The 20,348-nt window shown below is 31.4% G+C and overlaps 1 protein-coding gene across 6 annotated transcripts in view; it reads left to right on the top strand.

Annotated features, from left to right (window-relative positions):
• The first annotated feature begins 343 nt into the window (after nucleotides 1–343).
• The window catches only part of LOC107443784 (SH3 domain containing GRB2 like, endophilin-A), a 125,213-nt gene continuing 105,208 nt past the window's right edge, over nucleotides 344–20,348 (top strand). For all 6 annotated transcript variants that reach the window (XM_071179123.1, XM_071179120.1, XM_071179115.1 and 3 more), the window contains exon 1: nucleotides 344–537. The gene's annotated coding sequence lies outside the window, so the exon portion shown is untranslated. The remainder of the gene's footprint in view (nucleotides 538–20,348) is intronic.

Raw genomic sequence — 20,348 nt, 5'->3', positions numbered from 1 at the left:
AAATGAATGTCCCAAAATTTAATCTATTTTGCAAAAGTTGGAAAAAATTGTAAGATTGACGTCATCCTATATCTCCGAATCCTTCGAAATTAGTAAAGAAAAAACTGAGACTTACATATTTTGCAGAAGGACTTAGTTGAGTTTATAGCGCCAGCACAAATTAAAAAAAAAATAATAAAAAAATAATAAAAAAATAGAAAGGAAAAAAATATTTCTCTTTTTACACTCTTTTTCCGGAATGAAGGGTTTTGATGTTGACGAAACAAGGAGCGCGATTTTCGGGAGACTCCAATTGACTTTGTTGCGATAGTTTGGCAGTCTGCCAGAAATTTTGTTCTATCGTCCTTTCGGCTACGGTCGCCGTCACTTGCCAGCCTCATTCTCTAAACGGAGAGCATTTAGAACTAACATTTTGCCGCACGCTTTTCTCTTTGGAGCTCAGGATTTTGGGATCACTTTTGAGGATGATAAATTAATTCGAAGCTCTCTTGGAATAATTTGGAGTATAGTTATAGGGCGTTGGATACCCATCAAAAGGTAAGCGATCGAACATCCTCTTTAAATATTTGCACTTTTACGCTGCTCTTTGAAAGAGTAAATTTATACTTTTTATAAGCACTTTACTTGTAATAAATGTTACGCTTAAGAGATTCTGGAGAGAAAAGAAAGAAAGAAAAAAAAAACTCTACAAATAGTACCATAATATTAAAATAACCAAAATGTTGAAAAGTAATATAATGATGATTACGTTACAATTTATCTTATCCTCGAGGAAAAACTTCTACAGATATTTTTTAAAACTAAAGTTAGAACTAAAACATAATAATTTCTGTAGGTCAACTAATAATTGCTACTAAATTTAACAAATGGCTCATTTAATTCTAGAAGTTTGTCTGTTCACATCGATATCAAATATTTAAATTTTAAAAGAATATAAACTATTTCAACCCTTTTGCTACTGGTCTGCTTGGCCGATAGATCATTCAAATAACTAGCCTAATCGCTATTTTTTAAACTAATTATAGTTTTTTTCTTTTCGAATATGTAAAAGCTACTTCAGTTTAAGTAATGTCAATTGTATGATTTCAGATGAATTTTCAATAATCAACTTATGTGTATTATGTTATTCGGAAACGTCTATTCTTTTCAGCCCCGAAAGAGAGACGAAAAAGATTGATAACCCATTTCATTTTCAACTGGAATAAATCTATTCTTAACTGTAAACTGTTCATGACTATTTACTTTTTCCCGAGTAAGAAGCAGTCCTATGCTATTAGTGTTACAAAAACTTGGTAGTCATGGACATTTCATTTTTCCCGAAAGAAAAATTCAAAGAAACGCCCTTCTTACCAGTTTTTGCTCTTTTCCAACTTGATGTATAATGAAAAGATGCCAACTTACTCCGGATAGCGGATACATATTTTCAAATGGTAGTCTTTTAATGTACGATTCTTGGTTAAGTCAATTTGATTTATAAGGTTTTTACTCACTACTACTTCTAAATAGTACAAAAGCTTATGTGATACACCATTTCGTTGCAGTTAAGCTGTGTCGAGCGTTTTATAAAATATCGGCATAATTAACCAAAAATCTTCAAATTTTACTAAAAATCTACATATCTCTGTGTAATGATCTACCGAAATCTACCAAAAGTCCACAAATCTACAAAATTTGTAGTTCTCCACCGTTTTTTAAATTATTTTATCTTAACTGCAACAGTAGGCATCTCTGTATAATGATTTTCAGTCAGTGGTCGGCAGTAGCGCGCTACAAGCAGTGAAAATAATGTAGTTTGTTTCGTAGTGTGCTACTTTCTTCGTAGTTGTAGCGTAATGTGCTACTCTTTTAAAAAAAAGTAATGTAGTGAGTAGTGTGATAAAAAAAAAACAGTAGGGATTCCTACTTTTATTGTTAGTTTAGTAAAGAAACACGGCTCTAACGCAATTAATTTTTCGAATTGGATGGGTACAAATCTTCGCTGGTCTGTCAATGGATGCAATAAAAATGACCCTTTGGCTGCAGCTGACCGTTAACAGGAATTACGTATTTAAAATCGCGTATAACTAATATTTCAAATATCCATTACGAAAAATAGATCATTATTCAATTTGGTCACCCTTCCACTTGTGAGTAAACACTCGTAAAACTTGAAGTTATTTAAAAGGAAGGGAACGAATATCCCATGTACTTAATTTCTTAGAGGAAATAAAAGAGCATTAAACAATTTAAAAATTTTTTAGTATTTGATAACTTTGCATTTCTTAAATTAAATATTCGCTGTAGAAAAAGGCATAAAAAGGTGAAGATTAAATTAACAAAAAAAAATTTTTTTTTTGGAATAACATTCTGAATCAGGTAAACACGAATACATATTTCTTAATTATTCCATTACGTTTAATGCAAGTTCTTCTCCTCAAAGTAGTGAAATACTACAACAATTCCAAAGTAGATTTTAATCATTAAATCAAAAAAAGTAATTGTAGTTAACTACATTTGTAACAAAATAGTTTATTACATAGCAGTAAACTAATGTAATAATCACTGCTTTCATCCCAGATTCTTTCACCAGATAAATGTTTTTTAAAAAAAGAGAAATTTTTGCCACTACTTTTATTTAAGTATTCATGACATTAAGCAAAATAGATTTTTGTTACAAGCAATAAGTTCAAAAACGTTAAAGGAGATGTATATGATTGCCTTAAATTCTGCTGTTACAGTTTTCAGTATATGGATGTCTTGAAAAACTAATATATTAATGTTTCGATGTAAATTAGAAGCACTCGTAAAATAATTTTATATGAAGCATTAATATAAATTTTAACTACGAAAGGTGTTGTTCTCCAGACTGCATAAAAATAAATCAATATTCAAAAGATTAATTGAACTATATTGGTCATTTCTTAAAGTTCTTAAAAAAATTTAATAAACACACTAATTTTCAAAAAAAAAACTGCTTTTGTACTAGGGGTGCTAATTCCTCCGCTTTCAGCAAAAGTTTTTATAAATTGGTAGGGAATAAAATAGTAGAATAAGGGTAATTACGTCTACTTTTTTAAAGATTCATCACGACATACATTTTCTTGTCTTGTCTTGAAATTTGAGCTGGGCACCAGGGCCGCGCAGCGACCTCTATCCCAGCCATCATGTTTCTTTTATATTTGTGGTAGATCTTTAAGATTAGCAGTCTATGTAGTGGCTGTTATTGGGATTCAAGCACCCTGCTTGAGAAAATAATAATGATAGAAATTATAAGAAGCGGGCTTCGGATGTACAGTGAGCAGCTATTGGTCTTAATTTTATGTCTTTTTTGTAACTTTCAAAATTGAATATCGGGTTGAAGTTCACTGCACGAGATACATTTTATAAAGTTACATTTCATATGATATTTTGAATTTTTAATATGTAGTGATTTGAAGAATTGCTAAAAATGAAAAATGCTAAACTAAATATAACTTAAATTTCGTTAGCATTAGAAAATATTTTTTTTACAAAGCGGAATAAGTTGACGTCGCTGTTGTTTCCAACTACTGGAAAAATTATTTCGGAGAGTATACATTTTTTACCACATAGTTAATCCTAATACATGGTCTTTCAATTGATTGAGCCATTATTCCCATTCAACTTGAAATTACGACTTTGTTATGAGAGTCATCATGGTCATTTGAAAATGGAGTTAGTAGAAGATAGTTGAGTTGGTGCTTAGATAAATGTGACAATCAAATTGATATTTAACAATTACATGTGTTAGGGAAAACTTATATAAAATATTTACATTACATACACAGCCGCTTTAGTGAATGTCCGAAATATATCCGATTTGATATTTTATTCGTTGATGTTATTACATTTATTTGATATTTTAATATCTGCCAAGGATAGACTAGGAGAAACATCAGTATTTGGAGTACCGGTTAAATGCATAACGGACAGTGACACTAGACCTTAAAAAGCATTGATGGGCGGCATATCGGGCCCTGGCACTTGACCTTAAAATATTGTGATATCGGGCATATCGCGCCCTGGCACTTGACCTTAAAAAAAACATTGATGTAGGGCAGGGGTGGCGAACCTTTATACACCAACGTACCAATTTTTCTAAAAAAATTGTTTAATGAGGTCATAGACGTGCCTTCAAATAATTTTGATTTCGTGATTATTGAGAAAATAATAATACTAAATACTATCAACTCAAAACTCTTTATTTACATTGAAAAAAAAAAATACATTTTGCCATGTCTTAAAACAACATAAAGTAACATCAGTGTGATTTCTGTTGTTGCAGATTAGATGACAAATAACTTATATTAAGTTATTTGTCTTCTAAAGGTTAGCTTAAACAGAACTGTTATTATTATTTTTTTTTGCTAGTTATTTATTTTTAGCTTGTTTTTTATGGTTATTAATTGTTTTATAGCATTAATTGTTAATTTTTTTACTAATAATTGTTTATTATTTTGTTTGTTTTTATGAATTTTAATTTAATTGTTACATATGCTTCATAGTGTAATAACATTTGTGTAATAACAATTCTTAGTGTAATAACAATTGTGATCGGTGGCGTGCCCAAAATATTGTGTCTCGTGCCATAAATGGCACGCGTGCCATTGGTTCGCCATCCCTGATGTAGGGCATTCCGAGCAAATGTATACCGGGCAGTGGCACGTACCTAGACCTAGTATATATTTAAAACATTTACCAAAGCGACCATGTGATTGTCAAAAACCACCAATTTCGGCCATTCACAGTAACATACACATAAGTAAAGTTGTTCACGTTCTTTGTCACTTAAAAATCGTAGTCTGCTTTGAATTGTGTTCTTTTGTCCTCTTCAGACGTATCGAATAGGAAGATATTAAATTCGGTTACGTTGCATTGTTAAGCCTTGTTAAAGAAGTTTAAGATTAATTTCGCCGTATGTTGATTGGTTATCTTCTTGTAAAGAATAAAAAAATCTGGAAAAAAAATGCGAGGTATTTCAGTTCTTTCTGACTTATTAAAAATTATAAAACAGCAAAAAGTATGCTATTTATAGGCTGATTATGGGGTTTCTATTCAAATACAGGATTGCTTGAATCCTGGAAAAAGAACCAGAAGTAAAACCACTTCATTTCGAGATTTCTCAAAAAATAAAGTAAGATTTTATTATTTTTAATTATAAACTAACAATCATTGTTTACTTTTTTTTTAAGATTAGAATTATTCCAGTATTTTTAAGTTTTGGTAGTCAGAAATATTTTACTCTTTCCCAAAACAAAATCGATATGAATCAGTTTCACTACTAGTTTTTTTTACTTTTCCGGGGTGCAAACAGTCCTGCAAATAGCAATTTTTTTTTCCTTGGAAACAGTGCGTATTTAAAAATTAATACAAAAAATAAAACAAGAAGTAAACTAAAGGTTCAGTTTTATCGGACTTTACATAAAATAAAACTGTATAACTTAGAACATTTAGTTCTAAATAATTATATTTCAAACTTGTAGCAATATCTGACAGCCAGACTGTGTAAATTTTAAAATTTGTTTGTTAGTTCAAAAATTTGTTTGTTATTTTCAAAATTCAATACAAATACGATCACTTTCATTTGAAATAAATTCCTTAAAATGGCTTTTCTTTAAACCCTTGCATGACACTGTTTAAACTCCGCTGTGTTACAACGTGGCATACGTGCCATGGGTTGGTATCCATGATAAAGATAATCAATTTTGGGATTGACTAGAACATAAATTAATCCTTTGCAAGTTGATATCAAACATTAAGTCGTGGTGGCTGAGGGGATAGAGCATTCGCCCTCCAATGAGGTGAACCAGGTTCAAATCCCAGTGGTGTCTGGTCGATACAAATTCCGTGCCCGGCTCGCACTGACTACAGTGCTGACAAAATATATCCTCAGCGGTAGACGGATCATGGGTTAGAGTCCCCTTGCCACCAGGCTAACAGTGAGAGGTTTTCGTGGTTTTTCTCTCTGTGTAACACAAATGCGGATTAGTTCCGTCAAAAAAGCCCTCCATGAAGGCAAATTTCTCCCAACACTTGATCCAGGAGTTCCCTTGTCTTCTGGATTGGGTTCAGAATGACAAGGCTAGGGAGTTGAGCATTAGTAGCAGTAAACTCAAAAAATTAGGTTGGCTGCTCAACGACGCGGTTATAAAAAAGCATTAAATTGTAAAAATTTTGGCATTCAGAGTTATGGATTAATTATAGGTAGTGAGTAGAACAATTATAATTGAATTGGAGATTTCGAAAGGAAAGGGTTAACATTTCTTTTCAATTATTTCTAGATATTTATGTTCTATATCTAGATGTTCCAGATATTTACTACAAATGGGCGTTCGTACCTTTTCGCTATGAGTGCCATAATTTTCCGTCGTCAGGGTGATATCGTTTAATAACCGGCCCAATCTGCTTTAAACTGCCATTGGCTAATATTTCATTGACCTACATTGGATTTATATATACAATAGATTTTGAACCCGTTTAATATATTAGGTTTACCGGAAAGTTCCGTCTGCGACAGAACATTCCCCTTTCGTTTAATTGTGTCGGATAGTTTCTAATTTGAATGACTATGCTTATGCTCATTTGCTGTCTCCTCTTTCAGCTGGAGGTGAATTAAAGGTTAAATACCCATTTTCTTTTATAAAAAAAGTTTTTTTTCTGTATTACTGTAAAATGTGAAGTGTACTTTGGCGGACAGAACTTTACGATAGACCTAATATTTTTCTTAGACATTTTTCTTCGATTTACAAATCGGTAGGTAAAAAAACCTGAAAATAGAAATGGTATAATTACCTCACCATTAAATTCTATTAAGATTACTCAAGCTTAAGGTGATTTTATTAATCTTGTGCACATGATTTGAAAAATAACGTTACAGTTGCTTCAATAGGAATCTGCTTTTTATCTTAATTGAATCAGAAAGATGATTAATGCATATATCGTTTGTTATTTCAAGCGATAAAAATAATCACAGGTATGATTTATTCTATCTTAATCTAAGGAATACGTGTAATACATTCTACAGTATACTCTCGATATCTCGAACTTCTATATCCTACCCAAAAATTGGATCAGCTGTTCAACGACGGTAATAAAATAAAATATAATATAAAAATATAAAATAAAACTTCCATATCTGAGCCGTGATGGTTCAGGTGATAGAGCTTTTGCTTTCCAATGAGGTGTACCGGGTTCGAATCCCAGCGATGGCTGGTCGATACGAATTCCGCATCCGGCTTGCACTGACCACAGTAGGGGAGAGTGGGGTCAATTGTAACATTTTTTACTTAACTATTTTTAACTAACAAAAAATCCAATATATTATTAGTATTAATTGACAGACGAGTAAAGTAGACTATCCTCTACTAGAAAAAAAAAATAAATACCTGATTTTAAATGTTATTATATTAGTTATTAACAATTTTTGACAGTCGTGCACTTGTTACAATTGTCCCCACTTACGGGGTCAATTGTAACAGTTCATAAATTCAACTAAAACATAGTTAATTATACATATTATCATAGTTGTGATATATTTTTTTATTGATCAAAATAGTAGTGATATTTTAGGAGTAAAAATAATAATCAGCAGAGACCTAAAGGGTTAAACTTTTAACTTTAAGGGGTTAAAAATTTTAATATATGCTGTGAAGGGTGACAAATAAAATAATGCACATGCAACTTAATATAAATGATATAGAAAACTATTGGTGGTTCTTAAAGAGTTTAGTGATGGTTTGTAAACATAAGATTATTTACTTTCAGCTGTTACAATCGTCCCTTTACTTACTGTTACAATCGTCCCCAAGACGCCATTTCAGTTTCATTTGTTAAAAACAATGCTAGTTAATTAACAAAGCTAATTTTTTTTTGAAATGTTAATTAAGGTTTCCACTTATATATTCGGTTAATAATTTTTATTTGTTTAAACAAAATTACTTTGTTACAATATAATATTCTAATACCAGAAAAAGTACTTACGTAGCGTGAAAATATCTTTTGTGATGTAACTCTTTCAAAAGTACATAAAAATGGTTGCCAGCAGGGGTGTACATGTAGATTTATTAAATACACCTCGTGCGCCACCTAGGAACCAAATCTAGGACCCGACACTTGAAATTTTTGCTCTGTTACAATCGTACCCTGTTACAATTGACCCCACTCTCCCCTACTGACGAAAAAATATCCACTATTGTAGACAGATCATGGGTTAGAATCCTCTTGTCGTCAGGCTAACCGTGGGAAAATTTCGTGGTTTTCCTTTCCATGTAATGCAAATGCGGCTTAGTTCCATAAAAAGTCCACAACGAAGACAAATTTCTCCCAAAACTGCGAAGGCTACAGAGTTGAACATTAGTAGTCAGAAGCCCAAGGGTTGGCTGTTCAACGACGATTATGTAAAACTTCGATATCTCGAAAAACCTTGTTATGTCAGAAAAAAAAAAAACTTTTCCCCTTACTATTACTTATCCATCTAATATTAATTTTAACTACGTGGAAGAGTTTTTTGTCAGACCCTTGTTCAGTCGAATACTTTTCGAAGTAAAAATGAATTTTTTCAGAAAAATCAATCTGGCGTACCAAAACTCAACATAACTGCGTCAAAAGAAAAAAATGCTGCCTACATATTAAAACGTTTCATGAAATGCTTCGAGAACATGGAAGGGGATGACTTGGCTGCTATTTTTCGAATAGAAAAATTGATTGATGAGTCATTTCGAAAACGGTGTCGACAGATGGTGGAATTTTTTTTTTTTTTTTTAACAAACACTATTCATGTAAGTTTATTCTAAACGAACTCTTTTGCATTGAATGCATAATTATTTTCGCGTTGATTTTATAAATGAAATTATCATTGATAAATTTCTAAAAATTGTCACTGCTTGAATCATTGCCGAACTTGTTATCTCTAAAACTCGCTATCTCGAAATTTTTTTTATCGTCCCTTCAACTTTGTGACATCAAAAGTGTATATGCATTTTTTAATATCGTATATCAAGCCTTTCGTAAAAGTATCCCGACTAAAATTAGATAATATATGGGTTAAATAACAACTTAATTTTAATCAGTCACCTTTCATACACTTTATAACTCCTGTTTCGATGGGTCAACTGTTCATTCATAGTAACTGAGACTGGCTCTTTGAAAGCAACTACCAATCGCTATGTAATACAATCGTAAAATCTGTCATTAATAAACGGCCATTTTGAATCAATCTAAATAACGCTGATTAAATCTAGTTTTTAAATATTATTAATAGCAAATAAAATACTATTAATGTGTATCTGATATCCATAATTTTTTACTTTGAAAAATTGAATGAAAATTATGAAATTCGTATTGTAAATTAAATTGTTTTGAACACGAATTATAAATCTCGGTCAAAATGGCGATTGTTGTCAATAACTGCACAATAATGGAGGCTGTCTAACAAAAGAGCAGGCTTGATAATCTTCCCTTATAGTTTTGATTAATATAATTTAAAATATTTCTTTTTTTTTTAAATTTTGTTTTCAAAAGCTTAAAACGCGCACTTTCACACTCATTTAAATAAAAAAAAATTGGTAAAAGTTTAAAATATTTAAAAAATAAAACATTTTGTACATTCTTTTAAGATAAGATCTCTGTTATACGGTTCCTTGGGGTATTCATCCACTTTTCCCTCGAGGTTAATATCTTCCTTACCTGTACTGTGCATGATTCTTTATCGCCTCAGGAGATCATCGCCAACAAAACCAATTATTTTTATTTCTTGAAATGTCGGATGCTATTTAGGCAAAGTATGAAATAATCGTTCTGATGAGGTTATTATGTAAATGATGTGCATGTTACTGTGAATGACCGAAATCGGTGGTTGTTGAATTTCACCGGTGAATGTTGACAATTAAATTAGTCGCTTTGGTGAATGTCCGAAATATTTATTACATCCGATTTGATATTAATTTATTCATGGATATAATTACATTTATTCGATATTTTAATACTTACTGACGATAGATTAGAACAAACATCAGTGTTTGGAGTATCGGGAAAATATATACCGGGCAATAGCACTTCACTTTAAAAAAGCATCAGTGTAGGGTATACCGGGCAAATGTATACCGGGCAGTGGCACTTGACCTTAAAAAACCATCAGTGTAGGGTATACCGGGCAGTGGCACTTGACCTTAAAAGAAACATCAGCGTAGGGTATACCAGGCAGTGGCACTTGACCTTAAAAAACATCAGTGTAGGGTATATCGGGCAAATGTATACCGGGCACTGGCACTTGACCTTAAAAAAACATCAGCGTTGGGTATACCGGGCAGTGGCACTGATCCTTAAAAAAACATCAGTGTAGGGTATACCGGGCAAATGTATACCGGGCAATGGCACTTAACCAGACCTAGTATGACTAGACCTTTGGTAAATGTCCGAAATATATACTAGGTCTAGTGCCACTTTTGCTATAGCTTAAATATTTAAAAAAAAATAAACAAGGCGTTTTAATCAATTTTAAACTGATAACGAAATTATTGCTTTAAAATTAAAAAATAATAATAAAAACTGCGCCAGATAAGAGTAATTGGAGTTGCTTTATACAGCGCATGTGCGGAAATTTTTAAAATTTTTTTTTTTCCAGGTGCATCTAAAAGTGGATGAATATCCCAAGACACCCTGTTATACGCATGAATATTTCGCAAGTTTCATAAACATTCAAAAGCATAAATTACGTCATTTAATTGTTTTAATTACAAAAGAGTATATCGCTAAAATGTTTATAAATTTTGTGTTTAGAAATCGTAAAATAGACAATATATTTTCAAAACTTATTGGCCATACTATGTTCTTATTTTGGGCCAATCTATGTTTACATTTGCACACTAAAAACTAACATAACTAAATCTTTAAAAAAAAATTTATTCAACTATATATCCAGGAGGAAAATAAGTTAAATTGCATTGAAGTTAAGCTGTACTTTATTTTAATTATCTAATTTGATAAATATTTACCGGAAGCCCATTAAAAACTCCGGCTTCCATTGCCGTAATTGCTCAGCCGGACGTATTAATTTCAAGTTTCGAGACTATCTCTTTACTAAATGAAAATGATGCCAAGGGAGAAGATTAAACTGAGTTTGGCGTCAATTTAATAGGTATTCCTCTGGTTTCTGAACTCAGCTAAATTCCAGGATTTTAGATCTATTTCCTGAGTTAATTGAGAACAGGGGCGGATCCAGAAATTTTTCCTGTAGGGGGGGGGTCATAGACTCAAATCCCTCCCACAATTAATTCTTTAAAAAAAAAAATTTTTTTTAATATTTTTTTTGGAAAATAAACTGGGGTTTCTAATGATAGTAGTCTTCTCATTCATTTTTTTCATAATGAACAATGGAACAATACATAAATAATTCAAGTATTCAAAATCTTTAAATAATAAATGTAATGCGTTTTTAAGAAACTTTGACAAATCTGTCAATGGTTTTTTCAACATCCAAATTAATTTCTCGATGAATGTTTAATAATGTGAGTCCATTTAATCGTTCTTGATTTTGAGTTGCTCTAAGTCAAGTTTTGAGAAGCCATCTTCACCTTTATACAATCTTTGGTTAAACCTGTTGAAGCGCTCTTGGAGCACTCGGTGAGCTTCAACATTATTAATGTTTACAATGAAACTATAACGAATTTCGTTTTAATCTTTTGGATTATGATTCTTGAAACAGTGAAGAACATAATTAGATGAAGAAAAAAAAAATTATTTTTCTGACCTACCTAGGTGTATATGGGCCCTTAAATAATTTTTAAAATATTTTATTCCTTTTGTAAACTATTAAAAAAATTAATTTTTTTTTTCAATTTGGGGGGGGGGGGTCATAAGGGCCGCTGGATCCACCACTGATTGAGAAAGGTCAATCTATAGCAATGAATGGAAAAGGGAAAATGCTGATGTAGGTATATACTTTAAAGGTCGATAAACGCGCATATATTTTTTTTTTCAAAAGGGATAGTTAACAATATTTTTTTGTTCTTTTGATACATGTGCTGTTAATCTCTTCAGACGAGAGATGCACGTCTTCTGAACACCCTGACAAATACTCGATACCCAAGGGCGCCGGCAGCAGGGTGCAAGGGGGTGCACTTGCACCCCCCTGGCTTTTTTTTGAAACAAAGGAATACAGAAAAACAATTTTGTTACAAATTTTTTTTACTGAAAATATTTTTATTCGAAAACAAATAAGTAATTATTGATACATAACAATTAAAAAATTGTTTAATCAAACAAGAATTGTAATCTTCTTGTTTGCTGTTCAAATCTGTTTATAACTTTTTCAATGAATTCTGAGTCATCTCTGATTCTTTTCTTACTGACCATGCACAAACTACTTAATCTCTCGTGAGACATTGTAGACCGATTCCATATTTTGATGCGTCTCATTGATGCTTCTCACAAACTGTAAAACTTCATCAACACAATAAGTACCAATGCTAAGCTTGCACAAATACGCTAGTATACGAAACTACTGTTTTTAGTTATTTGTGTTTCAAAGTCAGTAGCTATTCCAGCGCTATCTATACAGTTTCTAGTGGCAAAATTTGCAAGTACGTGAAATTCGTACTTTTTTTAAAATATCTTGTTAACAATGAAGAATTGAATCTTGAAAGAAATTAACAGATGAAAGTATATGTAATAACAAAACAAAATGTAATGACAGAATATTTTTTTTGGGTGGGGGGGGGTAGTTTGTTAGAGGGTTGCACCCCCTTTTATATTATTCTGCCGGCGCCCTTGTCGATACCCACAACCATAAAAAGTTGAAAACTGGTGACTGATTTTTCTGAAGGAAGGGCCGTCATTTGACTGTTGTAGTTCCTAAGAAAAAAGTGGTGATAAAACTATTTTATTATTATAATGAGCAAAAAAGAGCCCTTTAGGAATAATTTTGATCTAATGATTGGATTTTTTACGTTCCCAGGCGTGGGGTGACCTTAAACACACTAATTAATTTGTGTAGTGTAGACGATATTTTAAGTTACGAAATTGGTCACAAAACTTGCTTTTTCCGAATAAACATCCCTTTTTTGTTGTTGACGGATACCGATTTCTGACCCCCAAAATATAAGAGGTAGGCGCAATTCTGGAGGTATGTTCCAAATAGTTTGTTCAGGAGAGCTGTCCAATGCTAGAATCCCTAATGTTAATTTTACGTTTTGCGTATTTTGCCATATTCCGAAAATGTTTTAAGCCAATTGAAAAAATTATAAAATGCATAAAAAGATATAAATATGTAAAAAATTATAAAACGAATTATGAAATGGGCTTATTCAAGGATAATTCCATGCAAAAAATAACTTAAACTAAATATATATTAGTCTTTATTATTTCTTTTCACAATAATCGAAAAAATTTTGAACTGCAGGGCATAATATTTTTTTATTTTATTTTAAAGAATGTAATTTTGAATAGCAAAATACAAAATGTGTGAGAAATTAGTCAAATAGCTCTTGAGAAATCGAACTTTAAAAATACGGCTTCTTTAAACTATTGAGAAATTATTTATTTATCGGATTGCGGCCAACCCCTATATTTTGAGGGTCAGAAATCTAAATTCATCGAAAAAAAAGCATGTTTATAACGTTTTTGTGCCTGATTTCGTAGTTTAAAATATCGTCTGCACCAATTAATTAGCATATTCGAGGTTATTCCCTTGATTCATTACGATTGAGCCCTTGAATGGCTTGAATATCCGATCGTTAGATCAAAAGTTATCTTAATAAGAGGCAATTTTTTTTCCTTTATTGAAATGTACATTTTTTTGACAAATAATATATTATACCACATAAATTTTTCAAAATTTTAACTTAAATGTTTGCTTGTAAAATCTTTTACTAGTCAATATACGTTATAATTGTTAATTCGTGGTAGTCAGAATATATTACTTCACCCTAAATCAAGCTAGAAATGAAGTTATAACTTCCAGTTATTCTTTTTTCCGGAGTTACAACTTTGTTAAGACAAACGAAACCTTAATAAAGTTTGCTTCCGATATAATTTAATAAAAAATTTTGTGAAGTTTTTACTTTAATATACATCAGTATAATCATAGAAAAATATAAAAACTTCGCTGCCTATGCTATTTCCAGCTACCGCGCTGAACTACTTCTCATTTCGTCCTCAGGTGAAAAATATCAGGATCCAAGAGGACGGATAGCACATTCTTATTCTATATTCTTGTTTTGTTTGAGTGAAAAGATACAAATAATTAAAATGACTTCGTCAGCAGAAAACTAGAGTTTGTTTTTCTATGTATTTTTTATAAAATGATTATTTTCTAACTAACTGCCTTCAGCAACCAGCTTAGTCCCTTTTCAAAATTTTATTTTACAGTACGCTAAAAAAATAAATAAATAAAAAAAATCGGACCACCCTGAATAACTTTTGATCCAATGATCAGATCTTCACGTTCTAGGACTAAATCTTAATAGTTCGAGGGCGCGACCTAATTAATAACTGCAGACGATATTTTAAGTTGCGAAATCAGACAAAAAAACGTACTTTTTCTGAATAAACGTACTTTTTTTTCGGCGGATTTTTGACCTCCAAAATATAGGGCCAGCCTCAATCTGGAAAATATGGACCCAATAGTTTGGTCAGGAGAGCTGTCGAAAGTTTCGACACCTCAATGTTAATATTACTTTTTGCGTATTTCGTTTTATCTCGAGAACTTTTTAATAGAATTGAAAAGATTTTGCACACTATTATAAAATTCATTCTTTCGAAGATAATTCCAGGCTAAAATTATTAAGGACAACAATAAAAATGAATATAAATAAATACTTAAGATATAACTAATTTTTGACACTACTTTAATTATTACTTTAGACTACCTAAGAAAGTGAATAATAATTTTAGTATTGCTAATAGATAAAGAAATACCTGAGTTTATGGTACCACATGAGAGAAATATCTATAGAACAGGTACCTCTTACGTTCATTCGCATTGCATAGATGCTAATTTCTTCAGATTATCTCAAAAATCTTGTTCTAATTTTTTAAGTTATAGAAGAAATTAATATTTTTTCTTAATATTTATTATTTATTAATATTTTTTCTTTTGGTTCTTAAACTTATAAATTTGTTTAAAATGCTTTGACTACCCCTATGAATAAATTAATTAAACACGTATATAATATGATGATTATGTGATAGTGTGCGTACCATTTAAGGAAATCGTCCTGGGAAAACATAAAAGTTAGCATGTATACTATTGGACAGATAATGTCACATGATATAACCATTAATAAACAAAAAAGTACCCGAAGCCTGTGATGATTACCAGCATGTAATTAATAAAAGTTATGTTAGTATTTAGTTGTAAATTATTTATTTGTACCTCATTGAACGGCATTTATACTTTTTTCATATGTTCGCTGTTATTATTACGCTTTTTACTTTCACTACTGTTTAAAGTAATAGGCTAAAAGTTGTTTTCTTTTATTAAAATTTAAAATAATTATACGATTTTACCATGCAGCATTTTGTAATAAAACTAGGTCACATTAACTTAAAATTCCCTTCATTATTTTTAGAAAATAATACTGATTCAGAAGCATTTGTCAACAGCACAAACCAAATCGCAAAATTTCTTATCCTGATTAGCTTTCGCGTCTATAAAAGCTCTTGAAAAGTTATGAATTAAAGAGTAAAGTTAATCTCATTAAAGTGCATCAACATATCGCCTAACTAAAATACCCTTAAGTGCGCAAAACAGACGATTTAAGTTGAGCTATGAACTGCAACTTAGTAATCTTACAAAATAAATTAAGTTTTCTTCCCTAAAACAACTTTTAAAGACGATGAATATATTTTATTTTAACGAAACTCTTTAAAATGGCAAATCATTTATTACGGGGAAATGTATCGCTTAATCATCTCAATACGAAGTAAAATGAATTTCGTAAAATAATGTTCCCTTGCCTCTTTTTTAAAACCAATTTAATCGGAAAAAATCACAAGAAAACAACTGTTTCTTAAAAAAAAACACACAATAAATAATTTAAATTAATTGATGTGATTAAATAGTAATAATGTACAGTGCGCAAAAAAAATAAATAAACTGACAACACCTAATAACTTTTGATCTCATGATCGAATCTTCATGTTATCAATCTTAATGGTTCGAGAGGTTGACCTCAAATATGCTATTTATTTAGTGTAGATGATATTTTAAGTTCAAAAATCAGACACAAAAACGTACTTTCTCTGAAAAAACAAAATTTTTTTAACTGATTCGGATTTCTGACCCCCAAAATATAGGGGGTAGCCGCAATTTCGGAAATGTGGCCCAATAGTTTTGTCAGGAAAGCGATTTAAAATTTGGACCTCTAAATGCTTTTTTTTACGTATTTGTCCATATTTCCAGAAATTTTTAAGCGAATTGAAAAACTTTTGCACGCAATTATAAAATTTATTTGTCTTAAGATAATTCCATGCAAAAAATAGCTTTTAGTAAATATTTATTATTTTTTATTTAACAATATTCGAAAAAATTTAGAATTGGAAGGTATGCAATTTGTTACATAATTTCAAGGAATATATATATATATTTCTTTTTTTCGAATGGCATGCACTGAACTTTATTCGTTTCGCCTTAGAAGATGCCAGAGTTGTTACTCATTTCGCGTTACCCAGTGGGCACCTGTGAACCAAAGTCACGGAGGCGAGTAACATTGCCCACGCCACACTGACACATACCGTTCATACGGTGGGCCACATTCACTCATCACACACAACAGAGGACAACACAAGAGAGAGAAACATCCATGCCCAGAGCGGGATTCGAACCCACGAGCATTGGCTTCGCAGTCAGGCACACTAACAGCTCGGCCGGCATTTCAAGGAATATAATTTCACATTGAAAAATACAAAATTTGAGTGCAATTCGGTTCTTGAAAAATAAAATTTATAAAAAAGGATTATTTTTAAAATTCGATTTGATGAGTCCTAGAGATCCGATTCTTAGATCAAAAGTTATTCAGAGTGGTCTGTTTTTTTCCCGCATTGTATAAAACAAAATATAATTAAAACTTATTCAAATAGTTTAATTGAAACCGAGTTTAATTTATTGGAATAAATTAATATTTCCCCCATAGGTTCTCAAAATAAAGTAATATTTTCTTAAGAAAAATAGCTGTTCGATTTAGAAATGTCTTGTTTACTTATTAAGAAAAAAGAAAAAAATTTGGTTTAGTTATCATAATATTCTACCAGAATGTCGCTATTAAAGCAAAAATTTTGAAATTTCTTTTCTACCATTTTTTAAAAATTTGTTTGCTTTTTAACTATCTAATGTTTTGGTGTTTTTTCTTGAACTACTTCTGAAAGTGTAACACAATTTTGTCAAAATTTATAGAGAATTTTTGAGAGATAAATAGCAGAAATATTTCCTATGTCTACACTACCCTAACGTCCACACTAGCATCCTTCTTCCCTATATAACATGCCAATCTGTACGAGCATCGGAAAAATACATTTTATGTCTTATATATTATACACTTAGCAAGTAAAATGCGGCAGGAGTATAATGATAAGCCACGTTTTCGAATTGTTCATGAAAACGTTTTAAGCAAACAATACAAAGATTTCTACACGTAGGCAGAAGAATATGTTGTGTATTGTGCTGTTATCTAGAAGAAATTCCAAAAACTTGTGAAGTACCTCTCTGGAATGAACACTAAGAAACAATTTCACGTGAATTGTCACCTTTCAAAAACCTTTCACGTGAATTGTTTTCTATCGGGATTTATCACTTCATCCCCCCCCAAGCACTCACCGAGCGTATTTGTTATTTCAAAATTGCAACTTCCTTTCATGTTATAGAATGTTAAAAATTACATTTTTCAAAAGGATATAATTAAGATGAACTAATGTATATTATTTTATTGAACAGTCCCATCCAATTTTGGGTTTCGACAGCTAATGTTTAACCCCATAGCCTTGGCATTTTGAACCCAATCCAGAAGACAAGGGAACTCCTGAATCAAGTATTGGGAGAAATGTGCCATCGTGGAGGAATTTTTTGGTGGAACTAGCTCACATTTTCGGTACATATGGAGAGGAAAACCTTCTTGTTTACCCTGATGGCAAAGGGACTCTAACCCATGATTCGTCTACCATTGCGGATATTTCCATTGAGGCGGCACTGTGGTCGGTGTGAGCCGGGTGCGGAAATCGTATCGACTAGCCGTCACCGGAATTCGAACCCATCTCACTTCATTGGAAGGTGAACGCTCGATCTCCTGACCCATTACGGCTCGAACTAATGTATATTTTATAATCGTCGTTGAACAGCCGACCCTATTTTTTGGGTTTACGACTGCTAATGGTCAACTGCGTAGCCGTGTAATTTTGAACCCAATCCAGAAGATAAGGGAACTCGTGGATCGAGTATTGGAAGAAATTTGCTTTCGTGGAGGTCTTTTTTAATAGAAAATGCTTTTGCATTACATGGAGATGAAAACCACGAAAACCTCTTACAGTCAGCTTGACGGCAAAGGGAAACTAATGTATAATAACGATAAGATAAGGGGAGATAATTACGAAGCACTTAGAAAGAAGAGTAACATTAGTAGATATTAAATCAGCTATTATGAATCTCCCAGCTTTTAATGTACATGAATATTAATTACGAAGTATTTAGAAAGAAGAGATTGGTAGTTATTTAATCAGCTTTTATGAATCTCCCTAGCTTTTAATATACATGAATATTAATGAATCATAATGGATTCGGCGGAAAACGGCAACTGGATAAAAAGTCGTAACGTAAAAAATAAATTTTATTCAGTAAGCGAAAAATTGCTTTAAACATACATTGCTCAAGGGCCTTTTTGCGGAGAATGATGTAAGAAATCTTAAAAATTGAGTACCTAGTCACGATTTCTCTGCTTACATCATCCATTTTATCCTTGCAGAAGATGATGCAAATTCTTTATAGAGATTCAACTAAAAGATTCAGTTAAAATATTGTATGGGAATAAATACATATGGTGGCGTTTTTTGAGATAGATTTTTATTTTTATAAATGAAACAGAAAATGGAAAAAAGTGATCCCACAGTGTTTATAATTAGGGTTCATTTTAAAGAAAGAAGAAAAATATGAAAAATACAAATACCTATGTCTGAATATGAAGTCTAAACCCAGTGCTTTTTTTAAGATGAAGTGATAGACAACAGAACAAGAAATCAATTTCGTATGAATAAATGTATACAACTATTTTTTTCTTAAATAGATACCATATTAAAAATTATTATTCTATGCTATCTTGATTCTTATTTAAGAACTTTTATTTAATTATGTATGCGGGGTGCGTATTGACAAAACATACCGTAGATTGTAAAGGGGTTGGCGAAAATATCTATCGGCGTTGAAGGAGTGTCTCGCAAATCGCCAAACAGCTGTGTGCTTATGTTTTTGCTTTTTTTTCGGTATCACGTATCTATCATTCACCAAGTTATATGGGTGTGACATTTCAGAGTTTCAAATAAGCTGATCTTCATTAGATTCTTCTGCATTAAATGAAATATAAAGCGTATTTTTTTGTTATAGCTCCGACATAATCGTTTGTATTTGTTAACATAATTGTGTTTATTAGCCATATTACGTCTATCATAGATATCTTTAAGACGTCTATACTTGTTGAGGATTTATAATACCAGATGGAGCTGAGCACAAACAATTTTTTTTATTATTTTTTTTCTGCACTTCTTAAGTTTCAGTTTAGATTTAACCTACTGAACCACAGTGGAATAAAATAATTTGAATCATTTCAATTTGTGTAATTATTGTTGAATTCGAGTTATGGTGCTACACCGGCCGAAAAATAGGCCACCTGCATGAAATATGAGTTAACATTTGTTTTGTTTTGGTCTCCCTTAAGTCGGTAATTTATTTTGATATTTTATTGTATTAATTGTATTGTATTTATTATAGTAACGTGCGAGCTGTTTATAATGGATGATTTTGAAAAATTAAAGTCCAAACGGGTTGTAATCAGACAGCTGATTACAAAATTAATAAATAAAATTGACAAATTGTTATTAGAAATACTTCCTGATGAGACCTTGTATGATTCACTAAATCAGTTAGTTGAAAAAAACGGAACTTTAAAGGATCTTGATTTGAAAATTGAAAATTATTTTGATAAAAGCGATGAATTAGAGAGTGAAATTATACAAAGTCAAGAGTATCAAGATCGAGTAGTGGCTTATAAAGGCAAAATTGAAAGATATTTACTGAAATGCCAGACTACAAGACAGGAAGTAACGATTAATAGTGGTAACAATAATTTACAAGAAAATATAACTTATGGAAATAT

The sequence above is a fragment of the Parasteatoda tepidariorum genome, chromosome 3, assembly GCF_043381705.1.
Source record: "Parasteatoda tepidariorum isolate YZ-2023 chromosome 3, CAS_Ptep_4.0, whole genome shotgun sequence".
Taxonomy (NCBI): Eukaryota; Metazoa; Arthropoda; class Arachnida; order Araneae; family Theridiidae; genus Parasteatoda; species Parasteatoda tepidariorum.
The sequence above is the reverse complement of the archived record's forward strand: the minus strand, read 5'-3'. Positions and strand labels throughout refer to the sequence as shown.